Source organism: Anolis sagrei, chromosome 2 (genome assembly GCF_037176765.1).
Source record: "Anolis sagrei isolate rAnoSag1 chromosome 2, rAnoSag1.mat, whole genome shotgun sequence".
NCBI lineage: Eukaryota > Metazoa > Chordata > Lepidosauria > Squamata > Dactyloidae > Anolis > Anolis sagrei.
The window spans coordinates 262,490,755-262,509,497 of NC_090022.1; positions in this window are offsets into that span (position 1 = coordinate 262,490,755).

Here is an 18,743-nt window from a genome sequence, read left to right on the forward strand (position 1 = left end):
TCAAAGCACCCCTTACAGATGTCATCCAACCTCTGCTTAAAAGCCTCCAAAGAAGGAGCCTCCGGGGCAGAGAGTTCCACTGCTGAACATCTCTCACAGTTAGGAAGTTCTTCCTCATGTTCAGGTGGAATCTCCTTTCCTGTAGTTACACGTCCACACAGGAAAGCCATTGTTCCATGTCCTAGTCTCCAAGGCAGCAGAAAACAAGCTTGCTCCCTCATCCCTATGACTTCCCCTCACATATTTATATATGGCCATTGTGTCTCCTCTCAGCCTTCTCTTCTGAAGGCTAAACATGTCCTGCTCTTTAAGCCACTGCTCATAGGGCTTGTTCACCAGACCCTTGATCATTTTAGTGGGGCATTGCGGCAGCTGAGGCAATAATCTTGCCTGTATTTCAGGCATTTTATTTGAAAACAATGTCTGGGTTTTCCTAAAGACTGTTACAATTTGTACTCCTCAGATATTCATGACACAAATCATGTCATCATATAGCTTACAATTATTATTTACTTCATTTCTACCCTGCCTGTCTCGACCCGAGGGGACTCAAGGTGGCTGACAAGGATGTCCCAATTTGATAAGGAACCTGATTCAGTCTAGTTCAGTCTGATCCAAATAAAGCTTCAAAATTTAGAGATTTTAATTGCCAGTCCTCCCTCCCAACATTGTCACGGGAAACCAAAATAACTTTTTTAAAAAACACATAAAAATTGCAGTACCCACAACAGTGAGTAATAAAACCACAAATTTCAGAAAGGTTATTTCACAGCTAAAGGCTGTTGGCTATGCAGTTTTAGCACTTCATACTGCTTTTTGTGCTTGTTCTGTGTGCATTGGGATGCCATTTTGTAGCACTCAGAGCAGGCATGGCAAACTTTGGCCCTCCGGGTGTTTTGAACTTCAACTCCCACAATTCCTAACCGCCGGTAGGCTGTTAAGATTTGTGGGAGTTGAAGTCCAAAACACCCGGAGGGCCAAAGTTTGCCCATATCCAATCTTTTGGAGTTTCATATAGCTGCATCAAATCATAGCAAATGCATTAGTGCACCAGGTATGTTGGAGTGATGCAATGGGTTAAACCCTTGTGCCGGCAGGACTGCTGAGTGACAGGTCAGCATGTTTAATCTGGGGAGAGTGGGTTGAGCTCCCTTTGTCAGCTCCAGCTCCTCATGCAGGGACATGAGAGAAGCCTCCCACAAGGATGGTAAAACATCAAACAGCCGGGGGTCCCCTGGGCAGCGTCCTTGCAGACTGACAATCTCTCACACCAGAAGCGACTTGCAATTTTCTCAAGTCGCACCTGACACAAAGAAAGAAAAACAGGTACATAGGCAGCAGTGCTTGGTAGAAACCCAGAGCATCCCTTCTGCAATCTACATGGCCAGTATAGAGCATCAGTCATCTAAATGTGTTAAGTTTTTTTTCTAATAATTAGGTGATGATGCAGTGTCAGTTTACAGGAAGAGAAGGTATTTTGCTTTATTCTAGCATCGCATGGTGATGAGAGATTCCTTTACCAATAGTTCTACAGCTGAGATCCCCTTGAGGATTATCCTTGAGTGCCATTAAGGCATTTGGTGATCTGGGCTGCTGTTGTAAACTTATCTCATGACCTCATACTTCCCACCGTCCATCTCTTCCATAGTTGGCTATATAAGCCTCTTGGATGGAAAGAGAGCGAGCTGCTGTCAAGAGAGAGATTTAGTACTCGCTTTTCCTGCTTTGGATCTAACCCCAGTGATCTGTTTGCTAGCAGATCATGCTCTGCCAGACTTACTGACGGCTTTTCCACCTTGGGGTAGTCTCTGCCATGAGGCTTTTGTTGTCTCCTGCCTCTCTTTGATCTTCGGGATCAGATAGAGCCCTCCTGTCAATAAAAGACATTCCCAGTACAAATACTCCAAGCCATTAGAAAACATTCTGAGGATGAATAAGGTTTTTTCACAGTAAAGTACAATCAAAATTACTGTCGCATATACACCTTACTAGGCTTAATGCAAACCAATCTTGCATCCTCTGTGTCTAGGGCATCATTTCTCAACCTGGGGGTTGGGATCCCTGAGGGTGTCGTTGATGCAGTTCAGAACGCTCTGATTGTAGGTGAACTATAAATTCCAGTAACTACAACTCCCAAATGTCAAGGTCTATTTTACACAAACTCCACCAGTGTCCACATTTGGACATATGGAGTATTTGTGCCAAGTTTGGTCCAGATCCATCCTAGCTTGACTCTCTGGATGTAGGTGAACTACAACTCCAATACTCAAAGTCAATGCCCACCAAACCCTTCTAGTATTTTCTGTTGGTCATGGGAGTTCTGTGTGCCAAATTTGGTTCAATTCCATCGTTGGTGGAGTTCAGCGTGCTCTTTGATGGTAGGTGAACTATAAATCCAAGCAACTAAAACTCCAAAATGACAATCAATCCCCCCACCCCCAAACCTCACCAGTATTCAAATGTGGGCATATTAGGTATTTGTGCCAAAAGTGGTCCAGTGAATTAAAATGCATCCTGCATATCAGGTATTTACATTATGATTCATAATAGTAGCAAATGTACAGTTATGAAAGTAGTAACAAAAATAATGTTATGGTTGGGGGTCACCACAACATGAGGAACGGTATTAAGGAGTTGCGGCATTAGGAAGGTTGAGAACCACTGGTCTGGGGGCACTGTGTGGATATGCACTACTGCTGCAGAAATGCCCACAAATTTCTTGTAATGTTCAGCTATAATAATTGTTAAAACTGAAAATGAAATATAAGTGTAATGAGGCGACCTAATGGAAATTAAATTCAGTGGTTTGCTTGCTCTACCAAATGAGCAATAACATAATTGGGTTTACTTGGCTTCACGATGTGAATAAAATGTGTATTACAATAAATATATGCACTCTGTGAATTAAATAAAACGACTTGTCTGCAAACCAAAATGTTGCAGGAACACAAAACTAGACAAATTATTATAAAAAATTTAATCAGATGCCTCAAGAATAACTACAGGCAATGGAGTCATTTCCTGTTAGGTTTCATCCCTGACTGCAGAAGCCTCCACCCCTCAATGAGTAGTTAGCCTAGACAGATTAGAATGAGGGAGTCCTTCCCCAAGTTCCCTTTGCATGCCTATCTCAAGAAGAGGCGTAGAAGGGGGGTTGTCTTCCTCATCCTGCATGCCACTATCTCCTCCCCTTTGAATACTTCTTGTTGTTCATTCGTTCAGTCGTCTCCGACGCTTCGTGACCTCATGGACCAGCCCACGCCAGAGCTCCCTGTTGGCCGTCACCACCCCCAGCTCCTTCAAGGTCAGTCGTCACTTCAAGGATGCCATCCATCCATCTTGCCCTTGGTCGGCCCCTCTTCCTTTTACCTTCCACTTTCCCCAGCATAATTGTCTTCTCTAGGCTTTGCTGTCTCCTCATGATGTGGCCAAAGTACTTCAACTTTGTCTCTAGTATCCTTCCCTCCAATGAGCAGTCAGGCTTTATTTCCTGGAGGATGGACTGGTTGGATCTTCTCGCAGTCCAAGGCACTCTCAGAACTTTCCTCCAGCACCACAGTTCAAAGGCATCTATCTTCCTTCGCTCAGCCTTCACTAAGGTCCAGCTCTCACATCCGTAAGTTACTACAGGGAATACCATGGCTTTGACTAGGCGGATCTTTGTTGCCAGTGTGATGTCTCTACTCTTTACTATTTTATCGAGATTGGACATTGCTCTCCTCCCAAGAAGTAAGCATCTTCTGATTTCCTGGCCACAGTCTGCATCTGCAGTAGTCTTAGCAATAATACTTAGCAATGTGATAGCTTCAGGGAAGACATAATTTCCTCTTTAACAGTATTTTTATTGCCCTGGTGAGGCCATGTGGTCAATTCTCCATTTTGGCCTTTGTCTCTCTTCTTTTGTTCTTGAGTGAGGAGGCATCTTGCCATTCTCCAGGCTAGATGTAGATTCATGGGTGCTATTTTGTTATTTTTCCTTTTTTTTTTCTTTTCCTTAGAAGATACTTAACTGAAGCTAGTAAGCTCCAAGAACCTTTTCTAATCCAGAATGGATTTCTTTTTTACTTCAATAAACATATCCTACTGAATGGAAACTAATCCTTGCTCTCTACGTGTACGCTTCTGAACTATGCTTCTGGCACTCTGCTATATTTTTGTGGAATCATCCCCAAGTGAGGGTTATTTTTGAGCCTAACAGCTCTTGATTCCTAACATTTCCAACTCTTTGTGACCTCATGGAGCAGTCCAGGCCAGAGCTCTCTGTCAGCTGTCGCTACCCCCAGCTCTTTCAAGGTCAAGCCAGTCACTTCAAGGATACATCCATCCATCTTGACCAGCCCCTCTTCCTTTGTCCTTCCATGTTCCCCAGCATCATTATTTCCTCCAAGCTATCCTGTCTCCTCATTATGTGGCCAAAGTATTTCATCTCTCCCTTTTAATATCCTTCCCTCCAGTGAGCAGTTTGGCATTATTTCCTGGAGTATGGACAGGTTTCATCTTGCAGTCCAAGGCAATCTCAGAATTTTCCTCTAACACCACACCACTTCCTTTGCTCAGCCATCCTTATAGTCCAGCTCTTGCATCCACGGGTTACTATGGGGAATAGCACTGATTTAACTTCGTTGCCAGTGTGATGTCTCTACTCTTCACTATTTTATCGAGATTGGTCATTGCTTTCCTCCCAAGAAGGAAACAACTTCTGGTTTCCTGGCTGCAATCTATCTGCAGTAATATTTGTGCCTAGACGTCTATCACTGCCTCCACGTTTTCTCCCTGTATTTGCCAGTTATCAGTCTGGTTGTCATAATCTTAGGAGTTTTTTTTATGTTTAACTGCAACCCAGCTTTTTCACTTTCTTCTTTCATCTTGGTTAGAAGGCTCCTTAGCTCCTTCTCGCTTTCACCCATCGAAGTGGTATCATCTGCATATCTAAATGCAATATATAGATGCAATATAAGGAATGCAATTTTAGAATACAACTGTCCTTGAATGATCAGGCTAGAATATTTGATACAATCCTGGTAATATCTGCCTTGATATTAGCTCCTTTCCTTTAAGGAGGGGTGAAACCATACAGTGTTTCATCAGCGAACTTGGAAAGATATTGTGAAAACCACACTAGCTTTCACAGTTCACTGGCTGCACTAGAAGTGTATACCTAGAGAGGGGGAAGGAGCTTTTTGGATCGGGTACCTGCAAGACACAAAATGTTAAGTGTTGCCCAAGGTGCTAGACTGTCTCATCCAATGACCTCTGACATAAAAGAGGTGGGTGGGAATAAATGCCCTCCAAGTGCCTCTTGATTTTTTTTATGGTTGGCACATAATTCTTCCACTCCTACATCCCTCCCTGCATTTCTCAGTTTACAGTTTCTGGGAAGCCTGGACATTAAGCAGAAACGGTATTTGTTTATGTACTGTATTAATAGTCCATCTCTTGGCAAGACTCCTGAAGGTCAATTACATAACAAATCTATAAGTGTGTAAAAATACACATAAACAACAATTATTGATATAAAAATGTGAACTTGAACTCAAAAAGAAGGTAGACATCATAAAATCCAGACTGGCAGAAGCAATAGTCTAAAGATGGAACTCAGAAGAGAATGTCCTGTGAGAGGAAGAAGTAATAGCAGTGATGGCCATATTAACTATATTGTGAAAATAAACTAAGTACTGATTTTACGTTTAAGACAGCTGGAAAATGTGTGAGAGAAAATGGAGATTCAGAAGGAAAATTCAGAATAACCTTGGAAAGCAGGGAGCCAATATTTTCTACTTCCTTCCATCACTTGCCAAGGAGACAACACTCATTATTTTGGGATGTTCAGGAGTCAGAAGAGAAAGCCACTTTTCTGTGAGAACTGAGTAAAAAAGAACTATTTTTGTAATGGAAAAGTAGTAGTTCTACAACAAGAGAAAGGGTCAAAGTAGGAGCTCTCTGGTGGTGCAAAGGGTTAAACTCTTGTGCCGGCAGGACTAAAGACTGACAGGTCGGAGGTTCGAATTTGGGGAAAGTGTAGATGAGCTCCCTCTGTCAGCTCCAGCTCCCCATGCAGGGACATGAGAGGAGCCTCCCACAAGGATGGTAAAGCATCAAAACATCTGGGCATCCAAGGGACAACACCCTTGCAGACAGCCAATTATCTCACACCAGAAGCAACTTGCAGTTTCTCAAGTTGTTCCTGACATGACAAAAAAAAGGATCAAAGTAGAACATGGTCAGGCAAACCAAGAAGAGTGCAAAACATGAGACAAATAGGAATTTGGAAGAAATGAGTGGCATAGAGAGCAGCATTATTTTGTATCAAAAAGGAGCATGTTGTTTGCTTGTGGCTAGTGGTGTGGATCCTATATTGATGTTGTGCATGGAGGTGGAGAACAGATATCCCAAATGGTAAAACAGTGCATATTAAATGTGAAAAGAGAATAAGAACACTTTCTCAAAAAAGTAGCATTGGGATTTGCAAAGAAAGGGCGTGCATTTCTTGGGTGTACAACCAAATATGTCTCATACTGTTAATATGGTATGTGAAGAATGCAGCTTAGTGAACAAGATTTTCAGCCTGGCTGAGAACAATTTATTAAATTCAGAATAAATCACTCAACCATTTGATTACTTTTCAAAATAAGCAGTTTCATCTTTGAATTTATGACATTACAAAAAAGGTCAAGATGATTTAGAAAGAAACCATAGTACTTTTACAGAAAATGCTTCTGGAACACGGCCATACGGACTAGAAAACTCACAGTAACCCAGTGATTTTGGCCAGGAAAGCCTTTAACAATACATAGTACAATATTCTGTCAATTAGTCGAATGTCTTTTACTTTTAAAAAAGCATCTGCCTTTTCTTTTTTAAAACAACTCTGTGCCTGTCAAACTGTTGGATACTCTTCTTCATTTGGTATGTTTTATTTTTCAGCCAATTTCAACATATTACTTTGCTTTTAAATAGTGTATAAATGCAGCAATGTAATAATAATAATTGTTGTTGTCATTATTATTATTATTATTATTATTATTATTATTATTATTATTATATCTCAGTGGTCATCGGCACACTGGGTGCCATGCCAAAGGACCTCAGCCGGAATTTGGAAACAATAAACATTAACAAAATCACGATCTGCCAACTACAAAAGGCCTCCTTATTTGAATCTGCGTGCATCATTCGAAAATACATCACACAGTCCTAGACACTTGGGAAGTGTTCGACTTATGATTTTGTGATATGAAATCCAGCATATATATCTTGTTTGCTGTGACATACTGTGTTTTTGTGTCAGTAAAACAACAACAACAATAATGACAACAACAATAATAGTAACTTCATTGTATTCGGCCCTATCTTCAAAAGGGGACTGGGCGGATTCCAACATAACAATGGCAAACATTAAATGCCCACATAAAACACATGATACTAACATAAAAGCCCAGAAACCCCCACATATAAAAGTAACATTAAAGCCTAAGTTCAAATTTAAAACCTAACATCAGTAAATTAAACCTGACATCAATAAATTAAGCTACCTGTAGTCCAAAAAAATTATATAATAACATAAATCTAAACAAAACATCTACATTAGTGTACAATAGCCAGCAAGGGTGCACAAAAATGGTGTGGGTTGGTAATGTAGTCAAATGAAGTCATTGGGCTGGTGTGGACCAGGAAACCCAAATACAAATAGTTTTCAACCAGAGGCCCGACAATGATCTCTCAACCATCTAATCCTCATCCTCTCCATATGACAGTGAGAAAAAGTAGGTTTTCAGTTGTTTTTGAAAGGAGAGGAGAGGAGGGAGGGGGCCAGCTTTATTTCTTTAGGGAGGGAGTTCCAGAGGTAGGGGGTGACCACGGAGAATGCCTTCTCTCTCGTTCACATCAACTGTGCTTGGGATGGGGGTGGGACTGAGAGTAGGGCTGGTTTGTAAGAGGAGATGCGATTGGTCAAGTAGCCTGGACCCGAGCAACAAGTGAACATTCACTAGTCCACAACTGGAATCACATGTGGCTAACATGTTGAAAAGTTCAAAAATTATGAGATAAAGTTCTATAATGGATAAGCCAAATAGCGGGGGAAAACAATACATTTCAAGGGAATTCTACCAATTATTTCTGTATTTTAAAGTAAGAATAAGGGTTTGATATATAAAAATCTTGTATTATTCATATTATGGGCTGCAAGTCTCAAAATAGTCAGAACGTGGAAAAAGCTAGAGAATTTGTCAATAAAGAATTAGTTAAACAGGATATGAGCCAAAGCCTTATCAGAAAAGTTATCATGTACATTAAGATTATCAAAAGGAGAAATAAAAGAAGGCGAATTCAAACTACCAAATGGCCAAGAAAGATTGAATAAACAATTCAGAAATATATTACAATAATTATATGTAATGGACGAAATTGGAAGAAGTAATGGAATTGACAGCTGATTGTTCATAATACTATGGGAATTATAGGGTGGGGGAGGGGGAGAATAGATCTGGGAATAGATGATGTAATGAGACAATTGTAGTATGTTAGATGCTTTGAAATAAGTAATTAAAGCTTGTTAATAAAAAATACTATTAAAAAACCTAGTCCACAACTTTACTGATTTTGGGGGCAGTTTGGGGATTTTGGATAACTAGACAAATATGACAATCCTGTGATAAAATCATGATGGCTTTCATGAACTATAATCCTTTTCATCAAATTCTACTATAGCTTGTACAGTTTTATACCATGATTAACATTACTAAAATAAATTACAAGGTGATCAGTATCATATTGCCTAGTGATTGCTATTGGCATGATGATGGCAACACAGACAGTGGAACGGTGCTAGGAGCTACAGTCGATATCAACATTGCCTGAAATAATGGAAGATGCCAACTTGGATGGTCTGAAAGCGAGGAGGCTGGTATAAAGACTGCCAATGCTGGTACTGACAATCCGAGAGTTACAAACATCCGACTTACAAACTACTCATAGTTAAGAATGGGGTGAGAACAGGAAGGGAGAGAAATTTACCGCAGGAAGGGAATGCACTCCTGAAAGAGTTATCATGGGGGAAAAGGTGTTTTATCATCGATCCTTGTTTCCACAACAAGCCAAATCTTTCAAAATCCATTTCTCACAGGGACAGAAAGTGAGGGAAAATCTTCTGAACAGACAACACAAACACCACATGGGAGTTAACCCTTCCCTATGCTATCCAAAGCTGCCTATATTAACAATTTGAATTTAAAGTGGCTACAACTGATTTTAATGTTTCTGTATATTTATAGTTTGTTTTACTCTGGCATTTAATGTTTGCTGTATTTATGTGGCACTCCACCCTGAGTCCCCTTCCGGGTGAGAAGGGTGAAATATAAATGCTTTTTATAATAAATGCATAATTAAATAAATATTAAAGAAACCAGCGATAGAGGTGAAATTGGATGAACCGAAGTCAAATATGGTAATCAAATGGATTTTTTGAAAGTAAGGAGTTCTAGGTCTGATTAACATAGGACACTTCATTTCTGTCAACATCAAGCAGATTGAATACTTCCTAAAATGAAAGTAAGAACCCTTGAAGGGTAAGTTTGGAGCTAAAACACCCGACTCAATTTGGAGCTGAAGGTTCTATAACAAACCAGAAAAACTTTAAATGTTTAACAATTAGCAAGGTATCAGAAGAGTAGAAGCTGAGCCTGTTTTCCCAGTAACCATTGCAGTGTGTCCACACTGCAAATTATAGCAATTTAACCCTACGTTAATTAACATGGCCCCATCATATGGAATCCTGGGATTTACAGATTTCCAAGTGAATCACAATTCTTTGCTAGAAAACCAGTGATGGAATTCAGGGGGCTCAAGAGAATTCAAAGTCATTCCCAATGCTATATATCCCAGGATTCCATGTAATGCAGTGGTTCCCAGCCTGTGGTCCGTGGACTACCAGTAGTCCCCAAGAATGAAAATACAGTCTACAGCCTCACTGTTCCCTTGAAACTATATGGCAACGAGTGACTGGTCTCGTGAAACCCTCTTATAGTGCTGAGACAAAGATGATGTCAGGAGGGGAGAGGCTGACTACCCATGAAAGATTACTACTACCACATTAGCTGTAGATTATTTAATATGGTTTTCTGTGAGCGAGCAGATGGCAACTACTGGATGGCATATGTTCTGTATCAGAAACTAGAGCTGATGAGATCTATCCAATGTGATTTTCAGAATCAGCACCCCGAATAACCCAACCAAATCTAAAGTTGACCAAAAACTGATTCGTAACCCTTTTGGTACTAATGCTGGAGGGTGATCCCTGGTCAAAAAAGGTATATAATGGAACTATGGCAGTTGAAAAAAAATTATGCTCAGTTTTACTTTGCTCCAAAATGCTCCCCTTTAGGGTGTGAAAGATCATTTCTACACAATTTGAGGTTTCTAGCACCTCAGAGATCCTTTTTCTTTGGTACAACTCTTCAAGAAGAATGCTCCCTAAGGTTTGTGAAGACATATTCACTATGTTGGGAAATCACGATCGGCTAATTTTGGCCCAAGAGAAGACTTTTATGAAATGGGAACGGACTTCCGGTGATTTCTTGTGGCTAAAAGGGGGCTCTCCTGGACCTAATATAATTAAGGGGTGCCCAAAGCATATTGAAAGTGCCCCTCCTTTCCCCATACGACATTTGGAGACATAATTGGTTTTTGTTTTGTGGAGGTGGGTATGATGGGGTGCAACTCTCCATGTTCTTCTGGAAGACTATAATGCGCCTCTCATATTCTTTCATGATTTCCCACCCAGGTATAAATCACAGGTGGGAAACTTTCCTGGTCTAAATTTATCCCATAAAAGTTTTCAAAGATGGTCCAACTGGAACAAGGAGAAGTTATAGAGCCGTGGTTTCCAACCTATGGGTCCCCAGGTGTTTTGGCCTACAACTCCCTGAAATCCCAGCCAGTTTACCAGCTATTAGGATTTCTGGGAGTTGAAGGCTGAAACATCTGGGGACCCACATGTGAGAACCACTGTAAGAACAGAACTTAGTCAGCAGATAATGTTGCTTCTTTCCCCTCTTTACAAGACTGGGAAAGTTGGCGATAAGAGAGAGAAGATCCTGACTGAGAGTACAACTACACTGTAGAATTTAGGCAATTTGACACTAACTGCTGTGGCTCAATGCTAGGGAATAATAGTAGCTGTAGTTTTACAATGTTTTTAGCCTTCTCTGCCAAAGAGCACTGATGCCACACCAAACCACAACTCCCAAGATTCCATAGCATTGAGCCACAACAGTTAAAGTGGTGCCAAACTGCATTGATTCTATAGTGTAGATGCACCATGAGCTACAGATCAGTTTACTTTAATTCCTGCTTCTTGCTTTCCAGATCAGGAAAGGTGAAAGGTGAACAAAGGTGACTAGCATGATAAAACACTGTCTTTTTGAAAGGATTTTGGCTCCTGAGACGCTTGCATGCATCCTATTTGGCTGTTGGGCTGAAAATATTGGCCACCTCTAGTTTGAAGGTTCAAGGAGAAACTGAGCCCAAATTAGAGTCCAAGAGAAGGATGGGGCTTTGAGACAATCCAATCTGATTTTGTTTGATGCCTTCTAACAAGGAAAGGCCTATCTAGAACTCCAAGAGGTTCCAAAGGCTGCTTTGCATTGCACAGACTATTGAAAATAAAGCTTCTGTAAGAGAAACATGGAAGCACAGCATGGGACGTCAGTGCTTTCATGTGCACATAACAAGACATTCCACTGTAAAAGTCTTTTAAAAACCTGTTCCGGAGAAACATCCTCCTTTATTATGAAAGCCGTGGGGGGACTTATCCTTTGTGTGTGTGTGTGTGTGTGTGTGTGTGTGTGTGCGCGCGTGCGTGTAGTACCTTCAACTCACTTGTCAACTTATGGCAGCCACATTATTTTTCATAGGGTTTTCTTAGGAATATTAAGAGGTGGTTTTTCCAGTTCATTCATTTGAAATATAGCTTACAGCACCTGCCATTTGTTGGCAGTCTCCTACATAAGTACTAACCAAGGCTGACTCTGCTTTGCTTTCAAGATCAGACTGGATTTGGTGACTTTAGCTATTTCATTTTAATAGGTGGGAAACAACTAGCTTACCCTAAGTAACAGGTTGTACATTTTCACTCATATAATTCTACCTTACATATGCTGATGCAGGAAAGGAGAATAGAAGTGCAGTGAGGAGGGTCTACATTCCCCAGACACATCCCGTTGCAAGCCAGATGAAACCCAGGTGTCACAACCATATCCTCCAATATTATTCTGCTCCTGGCTTAAATGCTATGTTGAATGTTTCCAGTCAGTGCTTGCAGCAGGAACCAGTCTCAGCTCACCTTTCTCCCAGGTGAATTAAGAGACAGGTGTTGTTGTTTGTAAGCAGAAGCTGCTGAAGTTACTTCTTCTGCACAACTATTAAAGGGGCAGGAGTTCTGTTGCTTATTTTATCAGCGAGTTATTTTAGCAAAGAGTTCCACTGCTGAATATTTCTTCTTCTTTTTTTCGTATCGGGAGCGACTTAGGAAACTTCAAGTTGCTTCTGATGTGAGAGAATTGGCTGTCTGCAAGGATGTTGCCTAGGGGATGCCCTGATGTTTTTGATATTTTACCATCCTCATGGGAGGCTTCTCTCATGTTCCTGTGTAGGGAGCTGGAGCTGGCAGAGGGAGCTCATTTGCACTCTCCCAAGATTTGAACCTGCAACCTGTTGGTCTTCAGTCCTGCTGGCACAAGAGTTTAACTCACTGCGCCACCAGGGGCCCTTAATATCTTGAGACCCTTAATATCTCTTATGATTAAGTGGAAATCTCCTTTCCTGTAATTTGAACCTATTGCTCCGAGTTCTAGTTTCCAAGGCAGCAGAAAACAAGCCTGCTCCCTCTTCCTTATGACATCTTTTCACATATTTATACATGGATATCATGTCTTCTCTCAAACTTCTCTTCCGCAGGCTAAAAATACCTAGTTTTTTGAGGTGCTCCTCATAGAGCATGATCACTAGATCTTTGAGCATTTTAGTTGCCCTCCTCTGGACACCTTCCATCTTGTCAGTATTTCCTTTGAACTGTGGTGTCTAGAATTGATTGGTGGGGTCTAACCAAAGCAGAATAGAGAGGCACCATGATTTCCCTTGATGTGGACACTATACTCCTTTTGACGCAGCACAAATTCCAGTTAGCTTTTTTTAGCTGCTGAATCACACTGTTGGCTTATATTCAATTTGTTGTCCATGAAAACTCCAAAATCTTTCTCATATGGACTATTGTTGAGCCAAGCATCACCCATTCTATATCTGTGCATTTTATTTTATTTTCTGCCAAAGTGGAGTATTTTACATTTGTCCTTGTTGAAATTCATTTTGTTAGTTTTGGCCCAGCTCTAAAACTGCTTAAGGTCATTTTGAATTCTGTTCGTGTCTTCTGGAGTATCAGTTATCCCTCCCAATTCAGTGTCATTTGCAAACTTGACAATCATACCCTCTAAACCTTCATCTAAGTCATTAAGAAAGATGTTGAACAGCACCCGGCCCAGGACAGAATCCTGTGGCACTCCAGTAGCCACTAATATAACTCTCGGGTACAAAATGATGTTATGCAAGATGATGCAATCGACACTCCTCATTTGTAGATTGGCTTACTCACAGATTTGTTTCCAGTGCTATCTCTAGGTTCTCCAGTACAATGCTATGGTCTACTTCTGTCAAAAGTTGATCATAAAAGTCATACTGGAAAATCTAAGGATTCCTAGAATAACACCAGGAAAATTTGACCATAGAGTCATGCTGGAGAAAACAGATATTCCTAAAGATGTTTTTCACGGAAAACAAACAAACAAGCAATGCTATTATTTTCCATTTTCCACTTCTGTGGGGGTCCTGTGCCCCTAACTCCAGTTAATGTGGAAGGCTGACTATACTGTGCTAAGAAAATGCTTGAACAATTGTGCTGATTTAATTCATATGGATTGAGATAAAGGGTGCTTTGAGGCTGGTGGCTCCTGGTCCTGCCAGTTAAAAGCCATTCTGCCTTACCATTTAAAAATAAAGAAAAAAAGGGAAGAAACAATGAGGCAATGTGGGGAGGTTGCAAAGAGGAAGCAAAGTCCGGAATCACCACCACCCAATTCCGAGGCTCAGATTGTAAGCGAAGAAGGATAATTTCACAATAAAGATGTCTTCAGTATTTGCAAATCTATCTCCACTATTTCGTACAGGGCTGGGCAGCAATGCTACTATGCTTGTTGCACCTAATACAGATTTTTCTCAAAGTAATGCATTCACTGTTGGAAGACTTTTCTTTGACTGAAGTCTGCTTAATTTGTTTTGACCATTAGCTGTGTTATTCCCCCCCCCCCCCTCCATCATCTGCATCTAGATGAGTTTGAACTTGTTTTAAATGTCTGCTCCCAAGTCATCAGCAATCATATTTTATGTTGAGGTTGGCTTCATTTAGTTGGTCACCTGCTTCTCCACTTAGTGTGACTTAGGCACTTAATTTACCATAATATGTCATTAATGTGTCCAATTCTGTTGTTGTTCATTCATTACGTAATTTCTGACTCTTCGTGACCTCATAGACTAGCCCACGCCAGAGCTCCCTGTCGGCCATCACCACCCCCAGCTCCTTCAAGGTCAAACCAGTCATTTTAAAGATACCATCCATCCATCTTGCCCTTGGTCAGCCCCTCTTCCTTTTTCCTTCAATTTCCCCCAGCATAATTATCTTCTCTAAGCTTTTCTGTCTTCTCATTATGTGGCCAAAATACTTCATCTTTGCCTCTAATTTCCTTCCTTCCAATGAGAAGTCGGGCTTTATTTCCTGAAGTATGGACTGGTTGGATCTTCTCACGGTCCAACGCACTCTCAGAACTTTCCTCCAACACCACAGTTCAAAAGCATCTATCTTCCTTTGCTCAACCTTCCCTATGGTCCAACTCTCACATCTGTAGGTTACTACAGATTGCTTTAACTATGCAGAGTTTCGTTGCCAGTGTGATGTCTCTACTCCTCACTATTTTATCAAGATTGGTCATTGAACTCCTCCCCAGAAGTAAGCGTCTTCTGATTTCCTGGCTGCAGTCTGCGTCTGCAGTAATCTTTGCACCTAGAAATACAAAGTCTGTCACTGCCTCCACGTTTTCTCCCTCTATTTCCCAGTTATCAATCAGTCTGGTTGCCATAATCTTGTTTTTTTAATGTTTAACTGCAACCCAGCTTTTGAACTTTCTTATTTTACCTTGATTAGAAGGCTCCTCAGCTCCTTGCTTTCAGCCATCAAAGTGGTGTCATCTGTATATCTGAGGTTGTTAATGTTTCTTCCAGCAATTTTCACCCCAGCTTTGCATTCATCAAGCCCCGCACATTGCATGACGTGTTCTGCATACAAGTTGAATAGGTTGGGTGAGAGTATACAACTCTGCCGTACGCCTTTCCCAATCTTGAACCAGTCTGTTGTTCCGTGGTCATTTCTGACTGTTGCTACTTGGTCCTTATACAGATTTCTCAGGAGAGAGATAAGGTGATTTGGTATCCCCATGCTACCAAGAACTTGCCACAATTTATTATGATCCACGCAGTCAAAGGCTTTAGAATAGTCAATAAAACAGAAATAGATGTTTTCTATTTTCTAAAGAAACCTGTCTTTCTCCATTATCCAGCGGATATTGGCAATTTGCTCTCTCGTTCCTCTGCCTTTTCTAAACCCATCTTGTACATCTGGCAACTCTCGCTCCACGTATTGCTGGAGTCTTCCTTGCAGGATCTTGAGCATTACCTTACTAGCATGAGAAATAAGGGCCACTGTACAAAAGTTTGAGCAATCTTTAGCATTTCCCTTTTTTGGTATGGGGATATAAGTTGATTTTTTTCCAGTCTGATGGCCATTCTTGTGTTTTCCATATTTGCTGGCATATGGCATGCATCACCTTGACAGCATCCTCTTTTAAGATTTTAAACAGTTCAGCTGGGATCTCGTCGTCTCCTGCTGCCTTGTTGTTAGCAATGATTCTTAAGGCCCATTCAACCTCACTCCTCAGGATGTCTGGTTCTAATTCATTCACCACACCGTCAAAACTATCCTCAATATTATTATCCTTCCTATACAGATCTTCTGTATAGTCTCGCCACCTTCTCTTGATCTCTTCAGCTTCTGTTAGGTCCCTGCCATCTTTGTTTCTTATGGCAATTTTTGCCTGAAATGTACCTCCAATGCTTCTAATTTTCTGGTTTGGATAATATTTAAGAGTCCCAATATCGTAGGACTGGCTCAACCATTAGGCAAAGAAGGTCTGTCACTTCAAGCAGACATTTAGGAGTCATGAGATGGCAGCAAACGGTTAACATATTGCTTTGTTGCTATTATTTCAATACTTCATTACCCTTATCCAAAAAATCTGTCTACAAGCAGGTAATGCATTTATTAAAATGAACTTGTTGGTTGTTGCTATGTGCTTTCAAGTACGGTAGTTTCCAATTGATAGCGACTCTAAGGCTTTCTTGCCAAAAAGGTTGCTTTCCTTTGAGGCTGAATGTGACTTGCCCAAGGTCACTCAGCGAGTTTCGTGACTCAGAGGAGATTCAAACCCTGGTCTCTAGAGTATGACGACTCAAAGAAAAAAATGAGCTTGGGTTAGATTGTTTGTATTCATATTACTTGTGGTAATGCATTAATTTTTAAATATATTTGTCTATATTTAACATAAGCTAAAGGACAATTAGTTCTACTTAGTTGCATGAGAGTCGCCTTTGCTTGAAAAATCACTTATATATTTCTTTTTTCACTTCAGTTTATTGTTGTGTTTTTACCAGTTATGTTTATTTGCATTCAATTCGTAAGTTGCTATTTTATGTTATTTGATGTTGCTCATTGGAATGGGTAATCTTTTGTGCATTTTATATGTTCTGTATATTTGTCTAGTGCTTTATGAGTTATGTTAATCCCACAAACGAACATTACATTTTATTTATATAGATTACATCGTATATAATATACAATTATTATAGTATTATATAGTATTTGGTGGTGGCCCCCCGGCTGCGGAACGCCCTTCCTAATAAAATCAGATCGACCCCCTCCCTCCTATTCTTTAGGAAAAAAACTTAAAACCTGGTAGTGGGACCAAGCATTTGAACAGCAGACACAGCATTAACAAGGAGAATGATTTATTGGACTGACAATGGAATGACCTGAAGTATGACTTGAACTTGCATAGTTTTAATTATATGTGATATTTTAACAATTGTTTTAAATGTAAATTGTTATTATAATTGTCTTGTTCAGGCATCTAATGGTTGCCAATCGTGTGGCTGCCCTGAGTCCCCCACCCCATCCCAGGGGGTGAGAAGGATGGGATACAAATGTACAAAATATAAATAAATAAAAATGAATGTATTATATTGTACTATGTTATTATATTTCAATATATAATACACTACCAATATATTATACTATTAGTATTATAGAATACATTGTACTATATCATGAGCTGTAGTAATATGTAATATATGACAAGATTATTAAAATTATATATATATATATATACCAACCGTCCCCTGCCACGTGCTGCAGTGGCCCAGTCTGTGTATATGTGTTTTGTGTGTATATATATATATATATATATAGTTTTGCGCATACAATGTAATTTTTTTGGCTTTTTAAGTCCCTTCTGTTTTTCAGTGTTTTAATTTATTTAATTTATTTTTATTTGTATACTAGCCATCCCCTGTAACGCAATGCTGTGGCCATTTGTGTATATGTGCTTTGTGTGTGTATAAGCGTATATATGTGTGTTAGTGTATATATGTGTGTTAGCGGATATATGTGGTTTTGTGCATGTGTTGTAATGTATTTTTTTGGCTTTTTAAGTCCCTTGTGTTATGTTTTTCAGTGTTTTTATGAGTTATAGTCACTTGTTAGCCTGATAAGTGTATTGTGTCCAAATTTGGTGTCAATTCTTCCAGTGGTGTTTGAGATATGTTAATCCCACAAACGAACATTACATTTTTATTTATATAAGACTAGCCGTCCCCTGCCATGTGTTGCTGTGGCCCAGTCTGGTGATCTGGAAAATAATGTAATGAGAAAATGTTCGTTTCTAATATACGTAATGTCTTTCTGCTTGTGGGTAAACAGTATTTCTTGCTGTTTCTTTGTCAGTGTTGATGTGGAGATTATTTGGTTTGCCTACTCTGGAACATGCAACTTATCATTGTCCTTCTTTAGGGGTCCCTTTTAAATCTATAGTACTATCTGTGTGTGTGTGTGAATCATATCTATCTATCTATATGGCTGGATGGCTCTTTGTCAGGAGGGCTTTGATTATGTTTTCTTGCCCAGGTGAAGGTTGTTGGACTGGATGGGGGTTCCGTATGGGAAGTTTTCCTTAATTCCGTTGTTGGTGGGGTTCAGCATGCCCTTAGATTGTAGGTGAACTATAAATCCCAGTAACTACAACTCCCAAATGTCAAGGTTCATTTCCCCTAAACTCAATCTGTGTTCATATTTGGGCATATGGAATATTTGTGCCAAGTTTGGTCCAGATCCATCATTGTTTGAGTCCACAGTGCTCTCTGGATGTAGGTGAACTACAACTCCCAAACTCAAGGTCAATGCCCACCAAACCCTTCTAGTGTTTTCTGTTGGTCATGGGAGTCCTGTACGCCACGTTTGGTTCAGAATGCTCTTTGATTGTAGGTGAACTATAAATCCCAGCATCTACAACTCCCAAATGACATAATCAATT